Source organism: Tachyglossus aculeatus, chromosome 13 (genome assembly GCF_015852505.1).
Source record: "Tachyglossus aculeatus isolate mTacAcu1 chromosome 13, mTacAcu1.pri, whole genome shotgun sequence".
In the NCBI taxonomy this organism is placed as follows: domain Eukaryota; kingdom Metazoa; phylum Chordata; class Mammalia; order Monotremata; family Tachyglossidae; genus Tachyglossus; species Tachyglossus aculeatus.
In genome coordinates this window covers 5,125,018-5,152,015 of record NC_052078.1, presented here as the reverse complement: position 1 = coordinate 5,152,015, position 26,998 = coordinate 5,125,018, and the positions used below count along the sequence as shown (strand labels likewise).

The window sequence follows — 26,998 nt, the reverse complement described above, 5'->3', positions numbered from 1 at the left end:
GACTCCAAAGCCTAGGCTCTTTCCACTGAGCCACCCTGCTTCTCTAAGATTTGATAATTTGATAAGCACTCACTAGGTGCCTGGCACTGTACTAAGCTCTGGAGTGGATACAAGTAAATCGGGTTGGACAGAATCCCTGCCCCACATGGGGCTCCCAGTCTTCATCCCCATTTTACAGATGAGAGAACTGAGGCCCAGAGAAATGAAATGACTTACCCAAGGTCACAAAGCATACAGGTGATGGAGTGGGAATTAGAACCTAGGTCCTTTTGCCTTCTGGGCCTGGGCTCTGGCCATTAGGCTATGCTGCCTCATGAGAAAGGGTGGGGGTGGGTGGGGATCACACTCAAAAGGGCCCCAGATAAACCATGGGGCTAAGGGACTAGAGCTGCTGAGATTCGGGAGAGCAGGGGGAGGCGGGTGTGTCGTGAAGGGGTTTATTGGGAACGAGACGTGGTGCCATGGCAAGGAAACAGAGACGGAAGGGAAGTTGTGGAGGTGATAATTTGGTGGGAGAAATTTTAACTGAGTTATTCAAAGCAAGCAAGTTCCCAAGGCAGGCACATCTGTTAGGGAAGAGAACAGCTTTATTTTGAGTTTATTATTATGCCGGTCCTGTGGTGTGAATGAGCGATTCCTTAACCGGGAAGCAGTGTGCTCTAGCAGAAAGAGCCTGGGAGTCAGAGGACCTAGGTTCTAATCCTGGATCTATCACTTTCCTGCTGTGTGACTTTGGGCAATTCACTTAACTTTCCTCTGCGTCAGTTTCCTTACCTGCAAAATGGGTATTCAGTACTTTTTCTCCCTCCCATTTAGACTTTGAGTCCCATGTGGGACAGGGACTGCATCCAGTATGATTATTCTGTGTCTGTGCCCAGCGCTTGGCACATTGTAAGTGCTTGACAAATACTGTGATTATTACCAGGTACGTGTAAAACAGCGGGCTTTATTGAGCCCCTGCTGACTTCACCCCCATCCAACCACTTACCTTTATGCCCTCCATGCTCTGTCCACATGACATTCACCTATCTTCTTTAGCACTCTTCTAATCCCAAAAAGCGGGGTATCCCATTCACCCTGAGACCCCAAGCTCTCTCCTGGAATAATAAAGAAATACTGATGCTCTCCTGTGCAGTAACTGGCTGTTTTCTATGCTCTGAACCTAGTACAGTGCTTTGCACACAGTAAGTGCTTACTTACTTTTAGATGAGTTTGGGTACCCTGCCCCCATCCCAATTCCACAACTGCCTCACCTGCTCTCTTGAACAAAGCAACTTGGAACCCCAGTATAAAAGCAGAAACTCAGTCATCCTTAAAACAGCAGCTTTCAGTGTAGTTTATTAATAACAATAATACTAATAACAATGATATTGAAGTGCTTATTATGTGTCACGCACTGCGTTAAGCCTTGGGGTAGATACAGTCAAATCAGAGACAGTCCCTACCCCAAATGGGGCTCACAATCTGAATTAGGGTAGGGGAGAAGAGGGGTTTAATCACCACTTTACAGTTGTGGAAACTAAGGCCCAGAGAATTAATCATTCATATTTATTAAGTGCTTATTGGGTGCAGAACACTCTACTGAGCGCTTGAGAGAGTATAATATAGCAGTTGATAGACACTTTCCCTGCCCACAATGATCTTACAGCCTAGAGGGGGACACAGACTTTACAAATACAGGCATGAATGCTGTGGAGGGAGGTGTGAATAAAAGATTCAAATAAAAGGTTCAAATCCAAGTGCAGAGGTGCCACAGGAGAGAGTGGGAGAAGTGGAAATGAAGACTTAGTCTGGGAAGGCCTCTTGGAGGAGTTGTGCTTTTAATAAGGGTTTGAAGGTAGGGAGAGTGATTGTCAGATATCATCATCAATCATATTTATTGAGCACTTACTATGTGCAGAGCACTGTACTAAGCGCTTGGGAAGTACAAATTTGCAACATACAGAGACAGTCCCTACCCAACAGTGGGCTCACAGTCTAAAAGAGTGGGCTCACAGTCTAAAAGATATGGACCGAGGGCATTCCAGGCCAGAAGCGGTACATGCGTGAGAGGTCGGTGGCGGGATAGACAAGGTGGAGGGACAGTGAGTATGTTGGCATTAGAGGGGTGAAGTGTGAGGACTGGGTTGTAGTAGGAAAGCAGTGAGGTAAAGTAGGAGAGAAGTTAAATGACTCATCCAAGGTCACACAGCAGGCAAGGGGCGGATCCGGGATTAGAGAAGCCAGGCCTCCTGACTTCCAACCCCTGGCTCTTTCCATTAGGCCACTCTGCTTCTCAACCGTTTAGTAACGGTGTATTTCTGTGGCGAAAGTCACCTCTCAATTAGTCATGGCTAATGGCAGGGCTCCCAGATCTGAAGGCAAAACAGCCAAGCTTGCGAAGCAGGGAAGGGGGCAGCCTGCTCAGCCTTCCTCAACCTAAGGAATCCAGAGGGAAAAAAGACTCCAGGGTTTCAAATATGCCACCATCAGCCCATCTTCAATCAGCGGTATTTACTGGATGCAGAGCGCTGTACTTAGTGCCTAGGAGAGGACAAAGCAACGGCATTGGAAGACATGCTCCCTCTGCCTTACACTGAGCCCCCATAAGGGAAGGGACAATGCCCGATGTGATTTTACTGTATCTACAAAGCAGTTAACAAATACCACTGTTATTACTGTTAAGGGTAATGGTTATATTGACAGTAATAATAAATACCTATTTTCCCTCTCCCATAAATTGTGAGCTCCATGTGGCACCGGGACTGTATCTCATCTGATTATCTTGTATCTACCCTAGTGCTTAACGCTGTGTTTGGTACAGAGTAAGCACTTGACAAATACCCCATGTTTTAATTTTGTGGGTTTTTTTTTTCATTTTTCTCTCCTGGTTTTCCTCAGGACCAAGGAACCAAATAACTATTCGAACAAACATTTATCTCGATTTAATCGGCCCTCTTGTCTTTCATCACATTTTCTCTCTCTCTTTTTTTAAATGGTATTTGTTAAGTGCTTTCTATGTGCCAAGCACTGCTCTCAGCGCTGGGGTAGATACAAGCTATTCAGGTTGGACACAGTCCCTGTCCCATATGGGGCTCACATTCTTCATCCCCATTTTAAGATGAGGGAGCTGAGGCCCTGAGAAGTGAAGTGACTTGCCCAGGGTCATGCAGCAGACATGTGACGGAGCTGGGATTAGAACCCAAGTTCTTTTGACTCCTAAACCCAAACTCTATTCACTAAGCCAGGCTGCTTCTTTCCTTCCTCCCAGTCTTCTCTTTGCAATTGTGTTTTCCAGTGTGCTGATCTGTATGGGGTGTGTGTGGGATGTGTGTGTGTGTGTGTGTAAATAATATATCTGCACACATTTTCATTAAGTATTTATTGAGCGCTTACTGTGTGCAAAGCACTGTACTAAGCATTGGGGAGAGTACAGTATAACAACAACCAGGCACATTCCTGCCCACCACGAGCTCAAAGTCTAGAGGGGGAGACAGACATTAATACATAATAATAATAATAATAACATTTGTTAAGCTCTTACTATATGCAAAGCACTATTCTGAGCGCTGAGGGGAATACAAAGTGATCAGGTTGTCCCACGTGGGGCTGACAGTCTTAATCCCCATTTTATAGATGAGGTAACTGAGGCTCAGAGAAGTTAAGTGACTTGCCCAAGGTCACACAGCAGACATGTGGCGGAGTAGGGATTAGAACCCATGACATCTGACTCCCAAGCCCATGCTCTTTCCACTGAGCCACGCTGCTTAAATAGGTAAATAAATTACAGAGATATACAGGTATATATACCCATACAATATACATTAACATACAGGCATTACATACCTATATACAAAATACAGTACAGGTATACAAACAATAATAATAATACACAGACATTAATATGTGTAAATAAATGAATTAGAGACAAACACCCCCAACCCACCACCACCATGTGTATACTTGCAATCCAATCCAGCAGAATGGAAACTGTTGTCTTGGGTCTGCGTGGCTGATGGTTTTTGTTTTTTTGTTTTTTTCCCCCAGCTACAGTGACCATGTTTTCAGCTTTTTGGTGTGTGGCTCATAATTGATGACTCACTTCAGGCTAGGCTCCCAGCAGAGTGAGAACAGCTGGTCCGGAGCTGAGTTGCCGAAATGTACTGAAACTGCTGCTTTCATGAGATCTAGAGAGCGAGAGAATGTGTTTGTGTGTACGTGTGTGTGTGAGAGAGAAAGACCTGCAGCTTCTTCCTCAAGAATGCAGGCCTCTTCTTCCCTGTGGTGTGTAAGGCAAAGGATTGCCATAAAATTGGGTCATTACTAGTCATCACAGCTGATTTTTTTTTCATTTTTTACAAAAAGATTTAAAGAACGACAATGAACCCTAACTGTCAGAGCAAGAAATGAGTCACAGTCTGTGTTTTGTTTTGTTCTGCAATTAGGCGAGCTTGAAAGGCTGGGTGTTGAATTATTCTGGGTCAGCCCCAGCCGAAAGACCAGGTCAGTGGGCCCGGCTAAGTGCCCACATCTGGCATGATGCCTTCCCAGAATAATGTGGCACAGTCTCCGCTTGGTCCTTAACTCTGTCCCTAATAACACTCGCGGTTGCAGTTTTTGCACTAGAATCATCTATGCTGCTTGTGCTCAGTTCCATCTTGCATATTTTTTAAAATGGTATTTGTTGAGCACTTACTATGTGCCAGGCACATACTAAGCGCTGGGGTAGATACAAGATAATCAGGTTGTGACTCAGTCTTAATCCTCATTAGATGGTTAAGGAAATGAGGCCCAGAGAAGTAAAGTGCCTTGCCCAAGGTCATATAGCAAACAAGTGGTGGAGACGGGATTAGAACCCAGGGCCTTCCGACTCCGATGGTCAGTCATATTTATTGAGCCCATACTGTGTGCAGAGCACTGTATTAGGTGCTTGAGAGAGTTCAGTATAACAGACACATTCCCTGCCCACAACGAAGTTTACAAGGCCAGTGCGTTTTCCACTAGGCCTCACTGCTTCGGCCGTTGTCACTGGAGGTACATGGGAGTACTTTGACAGTTCCAGGAGTGACCAAATTATATGTTTGTATAATTGTGTTTGTGGCACCTCCCCTACCCTTCCTCCTTCCCCCAATTGTGTGTGTGTGTGTGTGTATGTGTGTGTAGTTAAAAAAAAAATAAAGTTCACCATTCCTCCTTCCCCCAACTGATGTGTGTGTGTGTGTGTTTGTGTATTTAAAAAAAAATGAAGTTCACCCATGAGTGCATGAATATGCTCCTAGAAAGGCCAGTGCAGATGTCTGTCGCCCTCTTTAAACTGTAAGCTGGTTGTGGGCAGGGAATGTGTCTGTTTATTGTTCTGTTGTCCCCTCTCAACCGCTTAGTACAGTGCTCTGCACACAGTAAGTGCTCAATAAATACGATTGAATGAATGGAAGATCCCACAGCCCTGGCCACAATATGCGTATTAAAAACCAGCCCCTTGTGGTGCTGTCGCGTTTACTATCTGCAGCACCTGGTGCTGTTTTCTCCTGGGCCTCCTCGCCTCTTATTCCTTACGAAACTTTTGTTGAAGACAGAGCCATTCCTATCTGAAGCCAGAGGGCCATGCCCTTCCATGTTCAGCAATTGTCGCAGTTTTCAAATGGGAGGCTTACTGTCTGAGCCTCTTACCGTGTCCTTAGAACACTTCCTCTGCCCCTTCTTATTTCAGTTTCCCGATTTCAGCTCTTCCGCAAAAGTCAGGTTGGGTCAGTTTTGTGAGTCAGTATGGTGTCTGTGACCCACTCCCATGGAAGGGGTCCTTGATTTCTGACGTGAAGGAGGGGATTGAGCTGCTGAAGATGGTAGCTCGGAGAGGTAGGAGACGTGATGAAGCTTCATTCTGGAAGGGTCAGAAGACGGGACCTCTGGATGTCCTGTTAAATTTGATTTCCTTTTGTCTTTTGGGCATGCACTGGGGGCCCAGGCCTGCGGAAAGCAGGAAGAGCACAACTGGCTCAAGCCAGCTGGTTTGGGGAACAAATCTATCTCTGTGGAGAGAGCCCCACCCACTCACCTTTAAAGAGGCCACACACATGTAGAGTGTATGTGTGTGTTTGTGCACATGCGTGTGCAACCCTATGTCCTGCCCTGTTGCTAGGTGGGCTACTGGGAATGAGTGAGCCTAAGGCCTGTCAGCCACTGGGCATCTGTTAATCATATTTATTGAGCTCTTACTGTGTGCAGAGCACTGTATTAAGCACTTGGGAGAGTACACTGGAACAGTATAACAGAGTTACTAGACACATTCCCTGACCATTACAGACTGGGCAGGGATTTTGTATCCAACCTGTTCTGCCCACGGGCGGCAGGGGCCAAGTCTGCAGTTCATGCTCTCAGGAACAGTGCTCCCCCATGGACGGTGCTCCAGGAACAGTGCTCCTGGCTGATCCCATTTTCAGAGCAGTTGACTTCCTTGGGTATTTTGGGACATACTGGCTTCCCCTCAACAAGTCTGTTCACTCGAGTCTGGGCCCCCTTCACCCTGCCCCTTCATGTTGGCATATGAAAATGGTCCTTGGGCTCCCTGCCATCATACCCTCTGGCCCAGATGCCCAAGTCTCATCCATCATGGCCCCGGCCATCCGCGGGGTAAGGTTACTGCCTCCGGCCACCAGCTCCCGGGAAGCTTCCTGCCCGGCCCTTGCGGCACGGATTGCGTTGGCCGCTCCCCAAGGACTCTATCTGGCCAGTGTCCGGCCAGTGTTCGGCCACCTTGGCCCAACTCTGAGTGGGGGTTTGAACTTTTGGCCTGGTCTGAGGATGCAGGCCCCAGTTTGGGGGAGCTGCCAGGCTTGTCAGCCGGAGCCAGGCAGGCCGGGGGTCTTCGCCTGCGGCTGGTGATGGCTCTTTTCTCCCCCTCTCCCTAAATCCAGGGGGCCAGGGGGCCAGTTCTAGTGTCACCAGACTTCAGGCCTGTTTCACAGAGTGTGGGAGGCATTTTTAAGGCTTCACATGCTGGTTTGTTTAGTTGTTCAGTTCTGAGAATCCCCTTCTGCCCTCAAGAAGGACTCGTGGGTGGTGGGGGTGGGAGGGCGTGTGTGTGTCCATCCCACTAGCTCTCTTCTTCTTTCCCCCCATGCTCAATCTCTTCCTCCTCCCCCACTCTCTTTTTCTCCTTCTCCCCCTGCACTCACTCTTCCTTTCCCCTCTCCTTCTCTTTCTTTCTCCTTCCTCTCTCCTCACTCTTTAGCTGCTCTCCCCACCCCCAACCTTCGTGCTGTCAAAGAGGAGCTACTGCTTCGGACCCAGAAGTGTCCAAAGAGTTAATGGGTCATCCGTGATGAAATCAGCCCCCTTTTTGTCATTGTTTCAGAACTCTGGAGTGTGGAACTTTCCATTTGCAGCGGGCTTTCAAATGCAAACAAAATCGACTGTTTTCATGCTCATTTTGATCCCGGGACAAAAATAGAGGTTACTCAAGGAAAGCTGCTGTCCAGCCCAGGCTTGAGAGGGGGACGCAAGTTAGCAGTTTCCAAATGAGAGGCGGGACTGGAAAAGAAGACCCTGTTCAATTACACCCCAAACTGGTCCTCCCCACCTTCGAGGTGTTTGTCCTGAACTCGCAAACCTGTTGGCCGTCTTGGGGGAAAGGATTTTGGGGAGAAAAAAAATCACTGGGATCTTTAAAGATAATAAAAATTGTCCTTAGGAATAATTTAATAATGGCATTAAATAAGTGCTTAGGTCTAGACCCAGTTCTGCCCCTGATCTGCTCTGTGAGCTTGACCAAGTCACTTAACCCCTGTGGCCTCAGTCTCCTCATCTTTAAAATGGGAATAAGATTTTTGAGCCTTGATTTTACCCCCGAAACTTAGTACACTGTAAAGCACTTAATAAATGTCAGTAGGGAGTCTCAGTCAAAAGTTGAAATTGTGCTGGGATAGATCCAGGATATCAGGTCAGACATAGTCCTTGATCCATACGGACTCATAGTCTAAGCAGGAAGAACATTGATTTTTAACCCCATTTTACAGTTGCGGGAACCGAGAAACAGGGAAGTTAAGTAAGCTACCCGGGGTCACACAGCAGGCAGATGGTGGAGCCGGAAGTAGAACTCAGGTCTCCCGAATCCCAGTTCCATGCTCTTTCCACTAGACCACACTTCCAAGTCTCAGTCTGTGAGAGTTAAGAAAAGCAGTTTCATCTGTGTCAAACTTAAGCATCAAACAGGTTGCCTTAATGAAGTCTTAGGCTTTAACTCTGTAAATCTGGGCCCCAAGTTACAGTCCACTAGATTGCTTAGAAAAGCCATGCAGCCTAGTGGAAAGAGCACTGGCCTGGGATTCAGAGAACTTAGGTTCTAATCCTGGCTCCACCACCTGTCTGCTATGTGATCTTGGGCAAGTCACTTCACTTCTCTGTGTCTCAGTTTCCTCATCTGTAAAGGGGGATTAAACCCTACTTCCTCCTACCTAGACTGTGAGCCCCATGTGGGACAGGGACTGTATCCAGTCTAATTATCTTCCATCTATACCAGTGCTTTGTACAGTTTTTGGTGCATAAAAATGCTTAACAAATACCACAGTCATCATCATAATATTAAAAATGCTTAACACCCCATAATTAATACTAATGATTATGGGACACATCCCATAATCAGTAATAGTAATTGTGATTATGGCATATGTTAAGCACTTTCAATAATACTAATTATTATTGTAGCATCCCTTTGGACAGAAATCATATCTACTTACAATATTGTACACTCCCAAGCACTCAGTAAGTACCATTGGCGGAAGGACTGAGTTTGTAAATATAGATTCCTTTCAAAAGTCTCATTAACTTTGCATGTCCTAGCAAAGGATGAAGGGACTGCTGTTGTGTGCTCTACTTTTCAGATGGAGAAACGGAGGCAAAAAGCATCCATGACATTGTCACGGTCCTGTAATTAGACCAAGCCTAGAACACAGGACCCCCTCACCACCAGTCAGGGGGTCCTGGCTGCTAGCCCCTCTTCTCGTTGTCTTGCCCCGGGAATATCACATGTCCCTCTCCCCCCCAGTCCCAAGGAGTCATTTTGGCCACCAGATCTGGCCCAGCAGGAAAGGGGGGGATCGTGGAACATGGCAGGTGAGAAGCAGCATGGTCTAGTGGATAGAGCATGGACCTGCGTTCTAATCCCAGCTCCATCACTCATCTGCTGTGTGACCTCGGGCAAGGCATTTAACCTCTCTATGCCTCAGTTACCTCATCTGTAAAATTGGGATTAAAACTGGGAGCCCCATGTGGGACATGGACTTTGTCCAACCTGATTAGCTTGGTTCATCCATAATGAGCTTACCCATTTTACAGATGAGGAAACTGAAGGTCAGAGAAGGTAAGTGACTTGCCGCAGGTTCTCCTACTCCCAGGTCCGTGCTCTTTCCACTAGGCCACACTGCTTCCTCTGTTATTGCTACAGCTAGCCACTGAAGTCTTCCTCCCTTCAAGGCCCTGCTGAGAGCTCACCTCCTCCAGGAGGCCTTCCCAGACTGAGCCCCTTCCTTCCTCTCCCCCTCGTCCCCCTCTCCATCCCCCCATCTTACCTCCTTCCCTTCCCCACAGCACCTGTATATATGTATATATGGTTGTACATATTTATTACTCTATTTATTTATTTATTTATTTTACTTGTACATTTCTATCCTATTTATTTTATCTTGTTGGTATGTTTGGTTCTGTTCTCTGTCTCCCCCTTTTAGACTGTGAGCCCACTGTTGGGTAGGGACTGTCTCTATGTGTTGCCAATTTGTACTTCCCAAGCGCTTAGTACAGTGCTCTGCACATAGTAAGCGCTCAATAAATGCGATTGATTGATTGATTGCTGCCTTTGGAGTTCGGAGTCAGGCTGGAGAGAGCAGGCTGGCGGCTTTGCCTGTGGCAGGTCAGAGAGCACTTTGAAAGACTTAGTGGGGGACGGCAGAAGGAGCCTCAGATCGAGTCTCTCTCTGGGTTTCCGAGCTTGGTTCTCCTCATGAGCCGGAAGAAACCTAGAGCCAGTTGTGCGGGGTGACTGACGTTTCAGAAGCCGGAGGGAGGCATCTTAGCAAACTGGCCGGGCCTCTTTTGGGGCTTTGGGAGTGAAGTGCACCTTTGTTTTCCCTTTTTATTTTTTTTTTTAATTTAAGGGAAATCAGTGAGTCAGAGATCCCCCAAGCTCTTGATTTGTTTTCTGAGAATTGGGTCTGTCTAAACACTGCTCTGCTCTAAACAGGATTGAGCAGCCAGCCTCCTTCTCTGATTCCCCCCTCTGCTCCCCAATCAATATTTACTGAGTGCTAACTGCATGCAGAACACTCTTCTAAGCACTTGGGAAGCAGCATGGTGTAGTAGATAGAGCACTGGCCTGAGAGTCAGGAGGTTGTGGGTTCTAATCCCAGCTTCGCCACTTGTCTGCTTTGTGACCTTGGGCAAGGCACTTCACTTCTCTGGGCCACAGATACCTCATCTGTAAAGTGGGGATTGAGACCGTGAGCCCCATGTGGGACAGGGACTGTGTCCAATCAGATTTGCTTGAATCCACCCCAGTGCCTTGTACAGTGCCTGGAACATAGTAAGCACTCAATAAATACCATAAGTATTATTATTATTATTATTATTACAGTATAACAAAGTTGATAGATACGTTCCCTGCCCACAAAAAGCTTACAGTCTCCCATTGTCTGTTCCTCGCCTCTTCCTTTCCATCTGCTGCTTTATTCCCAAATCTCTCCTGCGTGAAGGCCCTTTTTCCGTGTCTTCTCCTTCTTCTGTTCTCCTCCGGGTTGCCCTCTGGCCATCCCACAGTTTGTCAGTTTCCCCTCTGGAAGGTGGAACGAGGAGAGAAGAGGAGCAGTAAGTCAGACCAGTTAGTTTTGCAACTGAAGAGCTTTTGAAACAAGAATTTTTTATTTTAACCTTGGAGTCCCTGGGTTTCTACCTTACCATAGATAACTGAGAGGGGGCTGGGTCAGTTGGAGAGCTTGAGTTTATGTAGCAATTGCAGAATCATTGGGGCTGGGAGAGTTGAGGCGGGGGAATGTGGGTCAAGAGTCTCCTTTGGTCTTCCGTGAAAAATGGACCCTGGAGATAAAGTCACTTTTGCTCAATTTATTTGCTGCTCAGCAAAAGGGACGATTTGGTAATCTGATTATCTGTGTCAGCCCCCAGAACATTTTGTTTAATGGTATTTGGTGCTTACTATGTTCCAGGCACTGTGCTAAGTGCTCGTTGTCCTGTTGGACACAGTCAGAGGACATTGCTTTTCCTCCCAGAATCCGTTGGGAATTGGATGTAGCTTTCCAGGGGTGCCACCACCCAATCTGGTTTTTGTTGTTGTTGTTTTTGTTTTTCAGGATCTAGATCAGGTGTACAGGTCAGCCAGTCTAGCGTCAGGTGTGTTGCAATGTTCTTCAGGGGGTCTACAGAGAATTGGTGTAATTAAGTGAGAGGGTCAAAACGATCTTTTTTGGCTTCCGCCCTGCTTCATGATGCATATAAAGAGTATCTGCCCAGATGGTGGGTTTGTAATAGAGCTACAGATTTTTTTTCTGGCTTCGTTAATTGACTTAGTACAGACAGCCCAACTGGGACTCTTGCATATGGTCTTGGAATAAGGGTGCTAACCTACCCTGGAAAATAGGGCACAGATCAACACATTTTGTTGTTGTTGTTGTTTTTTAATGTTATTTGTTAAGCGCTTACTATGTGCCAGGCACTGTTCTAAGCACCAGAGTAGACAGAAGGTAATCAGGTTGGACACAGTTCCTGTCCCATATGGAGCTCATAGTCTTAATCACCATTTTAAAGATGAGGTAACTGAGGCCCAGAGAAATGAAGTAACTTGCCCAAGGTCACACAGCAGACAAGTGGTGGAGCAGGGACTAGAACCCAGGTCTTTCTGACTCAGGCCCATGCTTCCCCTAATGCTAGCTTCTTGGAGATGCCAGGGATTGAACCCAGGACCTCACACACACGAAGCGTGCTCTCCACCACTGAGCTACATCTCCCATGGTAGATTATGGCACCATACACCCTCCTCGTAATTTATTTAACCTAGAAAACCAACCTCTCTGTAAACCAGCTAATTCCTCCTAAGACCAGGGTGGCCCAGAGCAGTGCCTTTCAACCCAGATTTTTGCATTGACTTCTAAGGTGGTTCTTGGCCCTTTTTAATTTTTCATGGTATTTTTTCAGCACTTACTATGTGTCCAACACTGTTCTAAGCATTGGGGTAGGTACAAGCCAATTAGGTGAAAAACAGTCCCTTTCCCACATGGGGCTCGCAGTCTAAGTTGGAGGGAGAACAGGTATTTAATCCCCATTTTACAGTTGAAGAAATAGAGGTCCAGAGAAGTTAAATGATTTATCCAAGGTCTCACAGCAAAAACTAAGACAACCATACCAGGGCAGAGCAGCCCCTTTACTTGAGTAATGATGATGATGATGATGGTATTTGTTAAGCGCTTACTATATGCCAATCACTGTTCTAAGTGCTGGAATAGATACAAAGTAATCAGGTTGACCCACGTGGGGCTCACAGTCTTAATCCCCATTTTACAGATGAGATAATTGAGGCACAGAAGTTAAGTGACTTGGCACCAAGCCAACTGGATCTTTGGTGAGGAAGGAATTTATGATGTTTTACAGATGGGGCAACTGAGGCATAGAGAAGTTAAATGACTTGCCCAAGGTCAAATAGGAGACATGTGGCAAAGCATGATTGAATTGAAACCATTTCACAAAGGCAGAGAAGGGACTTCCAGAAAAGATTTTCAGCCCAACTGTTTCCTTCCGTCTAATCCCATTCGGGGTATTAGCTGTGGGGCTGATGCTGATTATTATTTTTTTTTTTGGTAGGGGGTGGGAGGGCAGGAGCAGGGGTTTGAGAAAGAGTATTTACCCTTGAAGGATAAAGAAAGCATTTTATCAGATTTATCTTGGCCTTCACGCTGAGAAGCAGCATGGCCTAGTGGAAAGAGCCTGGGTCTGGCGGTCAGAAGGACCTGGGTCCTAATCCTGGCTCCACCACTTGTCTGCTGTGTGACCTTGGGCAAGCCACTTAAATTCTCTGTGCCTCCTCTTCCTCAGCTGTAAAATGGGGATTAAGACTGTGAGTCCCATGTGGGACATAGACGATGTCCAATCTGATGATCTTGTATCTATCCCAGCATAAGAAGTGCTCAACAGATGCCTTAAAAAGTTCCAGAAGAATTCTCTGTGAGGCTGGATCAGGCTTGGTCTGTAATCCATGAGGCCGCCCCATCCTCTATTCAGCTCGCCACCATTTTCATGGACGTTTAGCAATCCGGAGTCAACCGAAGGCGGAGTTAGAGCACGAAGCCAAAGAGCTCTAAGGACGCTGGCATTTCTGAAGAGTCGTTAGATTTCCAAAGTGATAACGTCAGGCCTGGCAGCAGCTCGGCTTCTTCCCCAACAGACAAGCTGCTGGAGGCTGGAAAAAAAATTCTGTTCAAGGCCCAGAATTTTCCATTGTGAATTATGCCACCCACCGTTACGGCCTGGTACGTTGGTGAGACTGAAGGGAAAGATGCTCTATGTGTCTGGCAGGAATGGGGGCTGCTGTTTTTACCCCGCTGGGCTTGAAAGTCATTTTAGAGTATCTCAGACCTACCTCTTATTCTTGAAACCTCTCTGTCCCTCTTCCATTTTCACCCTTCGGGACACTGAAGGCATCATCCGCCATTTTGTCTGTTTCCATCATTCTGAGGTAAAACTGTCATCTCACCAAGTGTTTTCCACAGTACTAAAGTCATGAATGGTCTGAATGGTCACTCCTGGGTGGCGTGAATGTGGAATGAGGGGTTCAGCTCCCAACCCGGGTGTTAATTTGCCTAGTGGAGCAGAATTGTTCCTCTCAGTCGAACAACTGTCATGAGCATTGAGCTCCCTGCACAGGTGGGGAGACGTGACCGTCAGGGTGAGGAGTTCTTTAGCCTGCATATCAACTGCATATCCTGCATATCAAGCAGAGTGGCCTAGTAATCCCGCTTCACCACTCATCTGCTGTGTGCCCTTGGGCAAGTCACTTAACGATTCTGGGCCTCAGTTACCTCATCTGTAAAATGGGGATTAAGAGTGTGAGCCTCACATGGGACAGGACTGTGTCCAACCTGATTAGCTTGTATCTACTCTGGTGCTTAGACCAGGGCTTGTCCCATAGTAAGTACTTAGCAAATACCATGAAAAAAACAAACAAACAAAAAAACTTGCTTTGGAGGGTGTGGTACTCAAAAACAAAACCAGTCAATCAGTGGTATTTATTGAACACTTACTCTGAGCAGAGATGGTAGACATGATCCCGGCCCTCAAGGATTGCATAATGTCGTGGGGAGGACCTGACACCCCTTTAAGCCACCAAATGTTCCAGATCTCATAGTGATTACCTCATCTGAGGTAATTGAACAGTTATTGCTCAAAGCACTAGATTACCCGTAGGGGTGGGCCTTTTTTATTCAATTACTTACATGCAGCCTACTTTATTTCAGACTGTAAACTGAAGGCCCATGCGGATATGAGGGGCCTGTATAAATAATCCACTTGTGATTTGAAAGGTAGAAATTAGAAAGTCCACTAAAAGGAGCGATGTGTTTTCAGCAGGGACCCAAAGACATTGGCCTCTGCAGGAGAGTAAAATTGGTGTGGTTTGCTAGTCTATCAACTGATCCAGTTTTGTGGTTTCTGGGGCTGAGAAGCAGCCGCAGCCTAGTGGAAGAACATCAGAGGAACAGGGTTCTAATCCCGGCCCTACCACTTGCCTGCTGTGCGATTTAGGCAAGTCACTTCTCTGTGCTTGTTTCCTCATCTGTAAAATGGGAATGAAATACATGTCCTCTCTCCTACTTAGCCCCATGTGGTGGGACAGGGACTGTGACCAACCTGATTATCTTGTATCTTCCCCAGTACTTAGTACAGTGTTTGAAATATAGTAAGTGCTTAGTAGTTAGTACTATGATGATGGGACTTGGGAATTATCTGGCTGAAAGTGCGTACATTTCAAAACTCAGGGAAAATGTCGGCTTAAGGTGGAAACTGGCAATAGAGATGGCAATCTCAAGGTGTTATCGTCTGTCTTCCTCCAGTAGATTGTAAACTCCTTGAGGGCAGAAATCATGTCCACCAACTCTATTGTACTCTCCCAAGTGCTTAGTACAGCATGCTACAAGTGCTCATTGAATACCATTGATTGATTTATTAGTTGAAGTGGCTCCCTTGTGGGATAGGGACTGTACCCAGCCTGATTAGCTTGTATCTATCCCAGCACTGTGTATGGTGCTTGGTACATTGTAAGCATTTAATAAATACCATAAAATACTAGTTATTTATATTTGTAAAATAATGTGTATTATTTTATTAATAATTGTTTATTATTAATATTATATTTATTTTATTAAGGATATGTATATATCTATAATTCTGTTTTTATTTATATTGATGCTATTGATGCCTGTCAACTTGTTTTTGTTTTGTTATCTGTCTTCCCCCTTCTAGACTGTGAGCCCGTTGTTGAGTAGGGATTTTCTGTATTTGTTGCCGAACTGTACTTTCCAAATGCTTAGAACAGTGCTCTGCACACAATAAGCGCTCAATAAATACGATTGAATGAATGAAGAAATTATTATTATCCCCATTTGGAATGGGAATTTCACCTTTCTGGGTGGAAAAGGAAAATCTAGGGGAGACAACCAAGACCCTATCGAGCCCCGTCACTCCCTGTTTTTCCAGGTTTTCTCTTTCCTCTCTGTGGGTGGGGTAGGTGTGTGGGGGGGGTCTTTCCTAGGACCCCTCAGAGGCAGAGCGGGAAATTCTAGGCATTTCCAGGAAAGCTGGTTTCCTGGGCACAATTCAGCACAACTCTGCTGCGTGAAGGCAGTAGCAACTTGGGTTTTCAGGTGGCCCATCAGAAGTCTTAAGTTTTCAGGCAGAGAGAAGGCTCCTTCGAAACCAGGGACCACTCACCCCCTCTCCCCATCACGAGTCCCAGCCTGGATTGGAGGCCCCCCTCTTCTACCAGGGGTGAGTCCATGGTTTCCTGGTTCTCTGCTTTAAGATGTACTCGGGAAATATTCCAACAGGGCCCACCCGCTCTGGAGTGGCCAGGGATTGAGCTAGAGAAGAGCCATGTGACTTGGGCCAAATTCCGGCTGGAAGAATCTATTGCTTTTTCCTCTAGGAGCTCAAGCGATTCAGGGTAGATTCCACTGTTATCCATTTGTTAGGCAACTAGGAGGGTGCTTATTTAATCGTATCGTATTTGATGTTGATAAGGGGTCTAGGAGAGGTGGTGCCATGGGTGGAATTAGACCTCCCCATTCCAGGTTAGAACAGTATGGTTCTTGCAACTGGGTCTGTTGGACAAACAGGAATTGCGTGTGTCTAATGAACAGTTATGAGCTCCTGGGGAGAAGGTTGGAGGAGGGGAAGGAGGTGGGGAGGGTCCTGGCCTGATTTATGCATCTGTTTCCCGAGGCAGCCAATCCACGTTGGTGGCTGAGTTGGCTAGGAATGGTCTCCCTGTCCAGAGGGAAGTGGGGATCTGGGCCTTCTTGACGGACAGCAAGAGAGGGAGGAGAGAGCTGGAGAAAGGGATATTGAGGAAGGGACCAAATCCCTGCTCCTGGAGCCCATGAGTTCCTTGGGCTTCATTACCCCAATGCTTAGAACTGTGCCTGGTACATAGTAAGCGATTAACAAATACCATGAAGAAGAAAGAAGGGTGCTGCTGGGTGGATCCCCAGTTCTCCGATGAAGGGGGGGACTGAGAGATGGAATTCAGAGTTGGCAGTTCAGACTACAGTCAGTAGTAGACCGTCTGTGGTCAACCCACTCCCTACACTGCGACCGCCTCGGATCGTAGGAAGTTGCTGAGTGCTTGGTGGATGGAGGCGTCCGTTTCTCTGGCCCTTTCCAGCTAGCAGAACTAAAAACCAATCAGACCTTTGGGAGGACAGGAAGAGGGAGCTGTCTGTTTTAAAGTGAAGTGTGTGGCTCTCCCCTCCAAAATCTTTCCCCACCAAATCCAGCTTCCAACTTTGTGGGGATCGTTCACCCTAGGGTCGAGTTGGGTGCCTGCAGAAAAGGATAAAAGATACCAATTCTTTGGAAAAGCAAAATTCCGCCCAGGAACTCCTGGTGTTCTCAATGGCTTCTGGGTACAAGGGTCGCAGGAAGCGTGTCTATGGGCACACGCGTCTGTTCTGAAATCGGCATTGATGGGCCACCTGGTGGCTTCAGGTCCATACTCTGCCATTTGTCTGCTCTGTGGCCTTGGGCAAGTCACTTAACTTCTGTATGCCTCAGTTACTTCATCTGTAAAATGGGGATTAAGACTGTGAACCCCATGCGGGACAGGGACTGTGTACATCCTGATTATCCTTCCATCTACCCCAGCTCTTAGAACAGTGCTTGTTACATAGTAGGCACTTAACAAATGCCATAATAATAATAATAACTATTATTGTTATTATTACTCAACCAGAGGACGTGGATCATTGCACTGTCAGCAACAGCTTCTCTTCCCCATTCCCTTTCTCATTTTGCCCACTGCTCTGGATCGGGATGAAGAGAGAAATCAGTTTGGCTTAGGGTTTTATCCTCTCTTCTGGCTTCGCGCTGTAGATACCCTTCCTTGGAGAACCAGGGAAAAAGTGTGACCTGGTGAATAGAGCCCGGGCCTGGGTATCAGAATCAATCAATCAATTAATCAATCGTATTTATTGAGCGCTTACTGTGTGCAGAGCACTGTACTAAGTGCTTGGGAAGTACAAGTTGGCAACATATAGAGACGGTCCCTACCCAACAGTGGGCTCACAGTCTAGAGGGGGAAGAGGAGGACCCAGGTTCTAATCCTGGCTCCACCACTTGTCTGCTGTGGGACCTTGGGCAAATCACTTTACTTCTCTGGCTCCAGTTCACTTTTTTGGACTTCATGCGGGACCTAGACTGTGTCTAATTTCATTAGCTTGTACCTAATTCTGGTGGGTTTTGTACAGTTTGGGCTATTGGAGATTAGGGCAGAAAGCCTTGCTTATTAGAGGAGGTGGGTTTTTTTGAGGGCTCTGACTTTTTTCTGACTGAAATTTCCATGTGGGACAGCTTCAGCCTTGCCATGGGGCCTCTGAGTGGTGAGTTTCTCTTGCCCCAGGACTGAACAATAATTATAATATTTGTTAAGCGCCTACTTTGTGCCAAGCAGTGTACTAAGTGCTGGGGGCTTCCAGGCTAGGTAAGACGGAGGCCCCTGAGGGGAATTCTTCTTCAGACGGTAGGCTCCACCAGGGCAGGGACTGTGCCTGAATAATGCCAGCACTTAGTTCAGTGTTTGGCACATAATAGGCGCTTAACAAATACCAGAAAATAAAAATAAAAAAACGAGGCTTCCTTCATGTCGATTGCTCAGGCTGGCTGGGACGAGCCTACTGCTCCTGGAAAATATTGGAAGCCAGGCGGGCCTGCCTTTAGCTAAATTGGTCAAGGGAAGGCCATCTGGCTGCAGCTGCCCTACCAGACTTGGTGACCTCTCAAACATCCAGCTTTACGACCATGGCCTAACCGTTGTTGCTGCGTCGGGCTGAACTCCGTCTTCCTTATAACCTAAAGGCACAAGACTTTGGACCCCAAAACCGGATCCAAAGTCACTCTCTTTCCTATTTGCCGGTTTATTTCCTGACACACCTCTGTCCTTGCTGCAGGGAAATGCACCTTATTTTAGTAGTAGTATTAGCATTGGTATTTCCTGAGTGTCCGTTGGGCACAGAGCACTGTGCTGAGTGAACGGGAAATGGGATGACAGCGAAGTGACATGTTCCCTGACCACAAGGGGCTCACACTTAAATCGGGGAGGTGGGCAGAAAAATATATTGGAGTAACCAAAATAAAGAATGGAATGGACAGTCGAATAAATAGGCATACCCACGTGCTGAGAGTGGGTGGGGATAACTATCTGAGTGCTAGAGGTTTCTGCTGGGTTTTGTACAGTTTGGGCTGTTGGGGTTTAAGGTGGGAGGGCTTATTGGAAAAGGTGGGGGTTTTGGAGAGCTTTGACTATTTTGGGCTGAAATTTCCATGTACGGTAGCTTCAGCCTCATCATGGGGCCTCTGAGTGGTGAGTCCCTTTTGCCCCTGGGCTGAGCAATAATTATAACATTTGTTAAGCGCTTACTATGTGCCAAGCAGTATGTTAAGTGCCAGGGGCTTCCAGTCTAGGTAGGACCCTGAGAGGAATTCCTCTTCAGATGGTACGCTCCACCAGGGCAGAGACTGCCTACTAATTTTTAGGGCACCCACTGCAAGCACTTAGAACCGTGCTCTGCCCTCAGCAAGCGCTCAAGAAATACCACTGACCGAACGATTGATCCAGATCCCAAAATCCAAACTTTTCATTTTTACCCAGCCATCCCTGCTCCCTGGGAGCCAACCAGATTGTGCCTGCGAGGTGGGTGGTGTTGATGGGGTGGGGGGCAGAAAGCAGGCTGGGGAGAGGTTTCGATTCCAGCTGTCATCAGTTGCTGCATCATCATTTCTGCAGTTTGGCTTGCACCGCCGCCTGCCTTCCAAAAGACCACAGGTCCTCTTTCTGCCTGGTCTCGGAAGACCCGTAAGTCTTCCCCTCCCCCCTCACCCCCTAAGTTTTGATGGATTTCAGCATTTCTGCAATAACAGGCTCTGCAGACGTCTTCGGTGCCCCCTCCCCCGGGCAAGGAGCCTGATAGGGCAGAGGAAACCCGGGGCCGGGCCCACTGTACCGGGCATAAGGAATACGCTCAGATCCAATTCCCATCTGTTGCTGAGACGATGACAGCAGTCAGGGGGGCTGGGGGGAACGGTGGCAGCAGCGACAGAGCCTCATTTTGCTTTTAGCCGAAAGGCTGCGAGAAGCCCTGGGTGGGTGGCCATTCGGAGCCAGGCAGCAAGGAATTTTTTCAGAGACGTGAGTGCAGCTTCCGTCCATCCTTTGCGTTTGGGACCCGGCTTCTTGTGATTCTTCCGTGTTGTCTTTCATTTGGGGAAATTCAAAAGACCGGATTGGCTTTGGGCTGAGCGAGACGAGGTTCTCTGCGCTGTATTCAAAACGCATGGTGAAGGAAGGAGAACCCGGAGTCTTTTTTGGTTTGTTTGTTTTTCTTTTCACATTCCACGTCTTATGCATGCGAAGCTGTCACGGAGGTGTGGTTTTGGTGTCTGGGAGTGTGTTGGGGGTTTTTTGTTGTTGTTGTTGTTAATAGTAGATTGGCCCAAGATGGACCAAATTATCTTTTTTCTCTCATCAGGATTCAATTCTTTTCTTAGTGATTTAAAGAGAGACTAGTGTGAGTGTGCGTGTGTTTTTGTGTGTGTGTCTGCAAGTGTCTCCTCTCTGTGAGCCTCCTCCTGGGCTGTATAGATATTGTAATGCTTCCCTCTTCCTTCCTTTCCCCGGGGGCTGCTCTAGTTCTCTTTCAAGCAGTTGCCGGGTGATGCGTTCGGTGTTTTCTCACCCTGTGGTGAGATGGTCATTTGGGCACATTGAAATCCCTCCTGGCCAATCACCTTCCATCCCCATCACTGTGATTCAAGTTCAAGAAGAGTTTCCCAGAATGACCGGGGAAACTTTGGGACAGTTTGGTTGAGGTATGTATAACGCTCACCCTGGAAAGCTGTAGGAATCTGGCCGCAGCTCTCCCTCTCTAGATGGGGAGGTGCCTGGCACGTAGTAAGAGCTTAACAAATACCATAATTATTATTATGGGGTGGGTGGGAAGCGGTGGGCTGGAGCCAGAGCTGGTGTGATCCCTAGACATGCTTCCTTTTTGTTTTTTTAATGGTATTTGTTAAGTGCTTACTATGTGCCAGGCACTGTACTAAGCACTGGTATAGATACCAGCCAATCAGGACAGATGCAGACCCTGTTCCCTGTCCCACGTGGGGGCTCACAGTCTTAATCCTCATTTTACAGATGAGGTAACTGAGGCCCATCGAAGTGAAGTGACTTGCCCAAGGTCACACAGCAGACAGGGGGCAGAACAGGGATTAGAACCCAACTCCTTCTGACTTCCATGCTTCATCCACACTCCTTCTGACTTCCATGCTCCATCCACTAGGCAACACTGCCTCTCTTCCTCCCTGCTCCTTGACTAACTACCAAGTAAGGCTTTAAGAACTGGAGATGGGTGGGATGGGGTCTGGAGCTGGCTGGGATTCACCTCAGAGCCTCAGTCTTGTTTAGAGATCTGCCTGGCTCCCACTCTAAAAGGGAGGGAGAACAGGTCAAGGCACCTGTTTTACAGATGAGGAAAACTGAAAGGCCAGAGAGGTTAAGTGACTTGCCCAAGGTCACACAGCAGGCCAGTGACAGAGCTGGGATTAGAACCCCGGTTTTCCGACTCCCAGTCCTGTGCTCTCTACACTAGGCTTGGTCTCAAGGGACAGCAAAGGGATCGGTGAGGATGAATCTTTCCCCTGTGGGTGAGTCGGTCCACAGATAATGGTGATGGGGTAGGAGCCAAAGTGCTGTCTATTGCACGGAATCTTAGAGGCAAAGGGGGCTTCGAGGGAGCCCCAGTGGGGAAGAAAATAACTCAACAGAGAAAAAGGGAAATTGCTTAGAGAAGATGAACTGAAATTCCAATTGGGTGAGAGAACAGAGATGAGGTTTGGGCATAGAAAGAAAGTCCAGATTTTCACATGGACATCTCGAAGGTCAGAAAATGGCTCCTGGAGGGACAGTGGTGGAAATAGGGCGAGACATCATGTGATGGTGGTGGGCAAGAGGATGGGAGAGGGCTGGCAGGTATTTGCTGGGAAGAGACTAGGGATACTGAATCAATCAATCAGTGGTATTTTTTGAGCATTTCCCGTACGCAGAGCACTTTGGACTCGCCCAAAGTCACCCAGCTGACAGTTGGCGGAGCCAGGATTTGAATCCATGATCTCTGACTCCAAAGCCCAGCCTCTTTCCACTGAGCCATGCTGCTTCTCTAATGCCTGTTTAGCTGTCTGTCTCCCTCCTTCTAGACTGTGAGCCCATTGTGGTCAGGGAGGGTCTCTCTTTGTTGCTGAATTGTCTTTTCCAAGCACTTAGTACAGTGCTCTGCACACAGTAAGTGCTCAATAAATACGATTAAATGAAATGAAAAAATGAAAATGTACTAAGCGCTTGGGAGAGTTCACGGCAACAGAGCTAGCAGAGAAGGCATATTGTGGGGAGGAAAGGAAAGAGTAATTTTTGCCTTTGAATCAAAAGGCAGCCTGTGGAATTTTGTCAGATGCTAAAATTTAACCAGAAAGTTTTTGCAGGGAATTCTGGGAATCCACGGGGCAGGATTGCCCCAGTGACCTGTGGGGAAAGCTGTTGTTTGCACATTTTTCCAGAGGGGTAGGGGAGGCAGGCAAGCAATACCTCTTCTCCATCTCTAACCCACCCCCAAGGGATGTGACCCAGGACCACCGATCTCCAGAAGTCCCGCCCCCTGAAAGCTCCCCGGAGTGGCCGAGGGGCTCGGGAATTTTCCTGGCCTGCTCTGTGGAGAGCGTTGGAGCCCATGGTGTTTCCATCAGTCTTCATCCGCTGCTCTGTGGATCTTCCTGTGGCTCTGATCTTGGCCCTCCTCCCACGTCAAGCCACCCTGGGCTCTGGTTTTGGGAGGCCTGAAGGCAGCGCTTGCTTGGTTGACATCTAGAGTTCCATATCTCATTCTTTCCTGTCCCGCCATCAGCCCCCAGCCCACATCCTCCCCCTGGCCTGGAATGCCGTCCCTCCACACATCCGCCAAGCTAGCTCTCTTCCTCCCTTCAAAGCCCTACTGAGAGCTCACCTCCTCCAAGAGGCCTTCCCAGACTGAGCCCCCTTTTTCCTCTTGTCTTCCCCATCCCCCCCGCCCTACCTCCTTCTCCTCCCCACAGCACCCTATATATGTTTGTACAGATTTATTACTCTATTTATTTTACTTGTACATATTTACTATTCTATTTAATTTGTTAATGATGTGCATCTAGCTTTATTTGTTCTGACAACTTGACACCTGTCCACATGTTTTGTTTTGTTGTCTGTCTTCCCCTTCTAGACTGTGAGCCTGTGGTTGGGTAGGGACCATCTCTATATGTTGCCAACTTGTACTTCTGAAGCACTTAGTTCAGTGCTCTGCACACAGTAAGCACTCAATAAATACGATTAAATGAATGAATGAATATCCCGCTGACCAGATGGCAAAAGCAGGGTGAACACCTCATGTGAAAGTTTCCTCGGGCTCACCCCCGAGGCCTCACCCTCATCCTGCCTCTGACCCAGAACTCCCTCCCCCTTCGTAGCCGGCAGATCATCATTCATCATCAATCGTATTTATTGAGCGCTTACTGTGTGCAGAGCACTGTACTAAGCGCTTGGGAAGTACAATTTGGCAACATATAGAGACAGTCCCTACCCAACAGTGAGCTCACAGGCAGATCATCACTCTCCCCACCTTCAAAGCCTTATTAAATTCACATGTCCTCTGGGAGACCTTCCCTGATTAAGCCCTCATGCCCCCTTTTCCTTCTCCTTTCTGCATCACCTTCACATTTGGATTTGTCCCCTTTCTCCACCCCACCCTCAGTCCCACAGCACTTTTGTCCATATCCATAATTTATTTTAATGTCTGTCTCCCCCTCTAGACTGTCATCTCCTTTTGGGTTGGGAATGTATCTGTTATACTGGACTCACCCAAGGGTTTAGTAAAGTGCTAAGCAGGCAGTCAGCAATCAATAAATACCATTGATTGATTGGTGCGTAAAATTGCACTGACTATTGGCATGAGTTTATGGCTGGTAATCATCACTGGTATTTATTGAGCACTTACTGTGTGCAGAGCACTTTATTAAATGCATGCATCTGTTATATTGTACTCTCCCAAGAGCTTAGTACAGTGCTCTGCATGCAGTAAGCGTTCAATAAAAACCATTGATTGATGTATAAAATCGCACTCACCAGAAGCGTGGGCTTTTGACTTCTAATCATCATCAATGGTATTTATTGAGCACTTACTGAGTGCAGTGCACAGTACTAAGTGCTTGGGAGGGTAAAATCCAACAGAGGTGGAAGATCCAAGTGCTTAGTAAAGTGCAGTGCTCTGCACACAGTAAGCGCTCAATAAATACGATTGAATGAATGCTGTGCACACAGTAAGCTCTCAATGAATACGATTGAATGAATAAATTCTCTGCCTGCAACAAGACTGTAAGCTCGTTGTGGGCAGGGAATGTGTCTGTTTATTGTTGTATTGTACTCTGCCAATACAGTGTTCTGCATGCAGTAAGTGCTCAATAAAAACGATTGAATGAATGAAGTTTACAGGCTAGAGGGTCAGTAACGAAAGGAAAGGGTAGGAGGGAGGCAGCAAGAGCCAGACTGAAGTGTGGAAGGGAAGATCATTTGAATTTCTGTTTAGTCATAAGTTTAGTAGTAACAATGGTGTTTACTGAGCACCTCCCTATTAGGCTCCTCTTAACCCCTATATGCTAGGTGGGACATGGGAGGAGATTGAGGGACAGCAGGTTACCCAGACAACTGCCGCATGGAGCCCGCTGTTGGGTAGGGACCGTCTCTGTATGTTGCCAACTTGTACTTCCCAAGCGCTTAGTACAGTGCTGTGCACACAGTAAGCACTCAACAAATACAACTGAAAGAAAAGAGAAGCTGAATTTGGGAAGCCAGAAGCGAGGAAGGGCAGAGGAGGCGTTTTAAGGACTCGGTGAAACGAAGCGTCAAACCACGCTCCATCCCCGGCTGAAATCTGGGAGACAGTTGCTTAGGACAGACCTACGTGATGCACTTCTAGCAAGCGGGGGACTAGCTCTCTGAGTGAAAACTTTCCCTCTTTTTAATGGTATTAAGTGCTTACTATGTGCCAGGCGCTGTACTAAGCGCTAGCATAGAGACAAGGTAGGTTGGACACAATCTGTGTCCTACATGGGGCTCCCAGTCTTTTTTTTTCTTTTTTTAATGGTATTTCATCATCATCATCAATTGTATTTATTGAGCGCTTACTGTGTGCAGAGCACTGTACTAAGCCCTTGGGAAGTACAAGTTGGCAACATATACAGTCCCTACCCAACAGTGGGCTCACAGTCTAAAATGGTATTTGTTAAGCGCTTACTATGTGCCAGGCACTGTACTGAGCACTGGGGTAGATACAAGTTTATCATATTGGACGCAGTCCCTGTTCCACATGGGGCTCACCGTCTTCATCCCCATTTTACAGATGATGTAACCAAGGCCCAGAGAAGCAAAGTGACTTGCCCACCAAGGACACACACCAGACAAGCAGCAGAGCTGGGATCAGAACCCAGATCCTTCCAACTCCCAGTTCCATGCTCTATGTACTAGGCATCATTGCTTCTCACTGCTTCCTTTGGAGAGAGAGACGAGGCAAAAGAGAAAACAGTGTCAAGTGCAACAAACACTGAACGCAGTAACATAACAAGAGCCAATTTTTTTGTGTGTGCCAATGAGTCTGAGGCTGTGGGCCCTGCTTTGGCCTGTCAGCTATGAACAGCATCCACAGATGAATGTAACCGCCGACGTTCCCTTATTTTAACCTGAAGGACAACTATAAAATGCATGGAATTTAAAATTAGTCGGGAAAGGCTTGTAGAAAGGATTGGAAGGTGGGGAGGACTGACGTCCAGCAGATATGAGAGAGGGACGGGGTCGGAGCTGGGCAAGACTAGAGTGGGGTTTTACCAGGAAGTGGATTTTGGGGGACCGAAGATTGTGAGAAGCGGGTGGGGAGGGCCAGTGAGTAAAGTGGAAAGACTTAAAGCCAGTCAGCCAGTCGGTAGCAGTTATTAAGTGCCTATTCTGGGCAGAGCACTGTACTATACACTTGGGAGAGTACAGTAGAATTAGCTTACATGTCTGCTTTCAGAGTGCTTTCAGTCTAGTGGTTGGTTTCAAGTGTCTAAAGCAGATTTCTCCCCTCCTCCCTCCCCCCTCCACCTTCCCTTTATTCCCTTCCCCACCCCAGCCTTCCCAGGTGTCCTAGACAACACTTTTTTCCAATTAGACCTCGTCTGACTTTCACCCGGGTCCTTTATCCCAGCAGTCGGTGCAGTGTTTTCCACACGGTAGGAGTTTAGTGAAAACCGTAGCTACGGCTCCAATACCTGGGAAATTCCTTAGGCGACTGGTTCGTAGGCCGCTAATCCCTCTCTGTCCCTCTGTTTCCCATTTGGGGTTAGGGCCGCAGGAACACAAAATGATGTTCGTTGTGATTTCACCATGGAGTGCGGTTGAGTGATGCCTTCATGAGGGCCTTGTGTATCTAGCTGTTCTGGTGAAGGTCATGTTGATGGATATCTGTGGTCTTTCTTTAATCTTCATAAATTCCTTTCCTGATTCCCTTGGCACCTATCATCGGGGCGGCGGGGAGGAGAGGGGGTGCGGGGAATGTGGTGGAGGAGAGAAAGGAAAGAAAACAAGAAAACTCCAAAAGAAAACAAAGCCTGGCTTGTTTTTGCTTTGCTCTTCAAGTTGGGTAAACAGTAATATTTTATTGTTTAATGCATGTTTTTAAGTTTGTCCTCCATCTGCCAAGGTAATAAATGCCTTAGCTAGTCGGTCATGGCGTATTATGATTCTTACCTAGTAGAATCTAGAAAACAGAATAACACATTGCTCAGGCCTGTCCCAGGAGAGGTAAAGTCATGAGCCCCCAAATCCATCTCCTCCCTCCCTAGTGTTTTGGAATCGGCACCTTATGGAGGCTTGTCTGAGCCCAGCAGAGAGATGTGAAGTGATTGCAAAACTTAGATTGTAAGCTCGCCATGGGCAGTGAGCATGTCTGCCAAATCTGTTATGTTGTACTCTCCTAAGTGCTTAGTACAGTGCTCTGCACTCAGTAAGTGCTCAACAAATACCATTGATTGAGTGATTGGGACAGGGACTGTGTCTGGCGTGATTATCCTTTTTCTACCCCAGAGCCTGTCAGTATGGTATTTGGCACATAATAAGCAGTAGCCTAATGGAAAGAGCCTGAGCCTGGAAGCC

General features: G+C 47.2%; 1 protein-coding gene across 5 annotated transcripts in view; it reads left to right on the top strand.

Moving 5' to 3' along the window:
- Positions 1-26,998, top strand: part of PRKAG2 (protein kinase AMP-activated non-catalytic subunit gamma 2) — a 173,573-nt gene that overhangs the window by 8,836 nt on the left and 137,739 nt on the right. The window contains exon 1 of one of the 5 annotated variants that reach the window (XM_038755909.1): positions 20,089-20,106. The exons of the other annotated variants lie outside the window; for them this stretch is intronic. The gene's annotated coding sequence lies outside the window, so the exon portion shown is untranslated. Of the gene's footprint in view, positions 1-20,088; positions 20,107-26,998 lie in introns of those variants that run through there. 5 annotated transcript variants of the gene reach the window in all.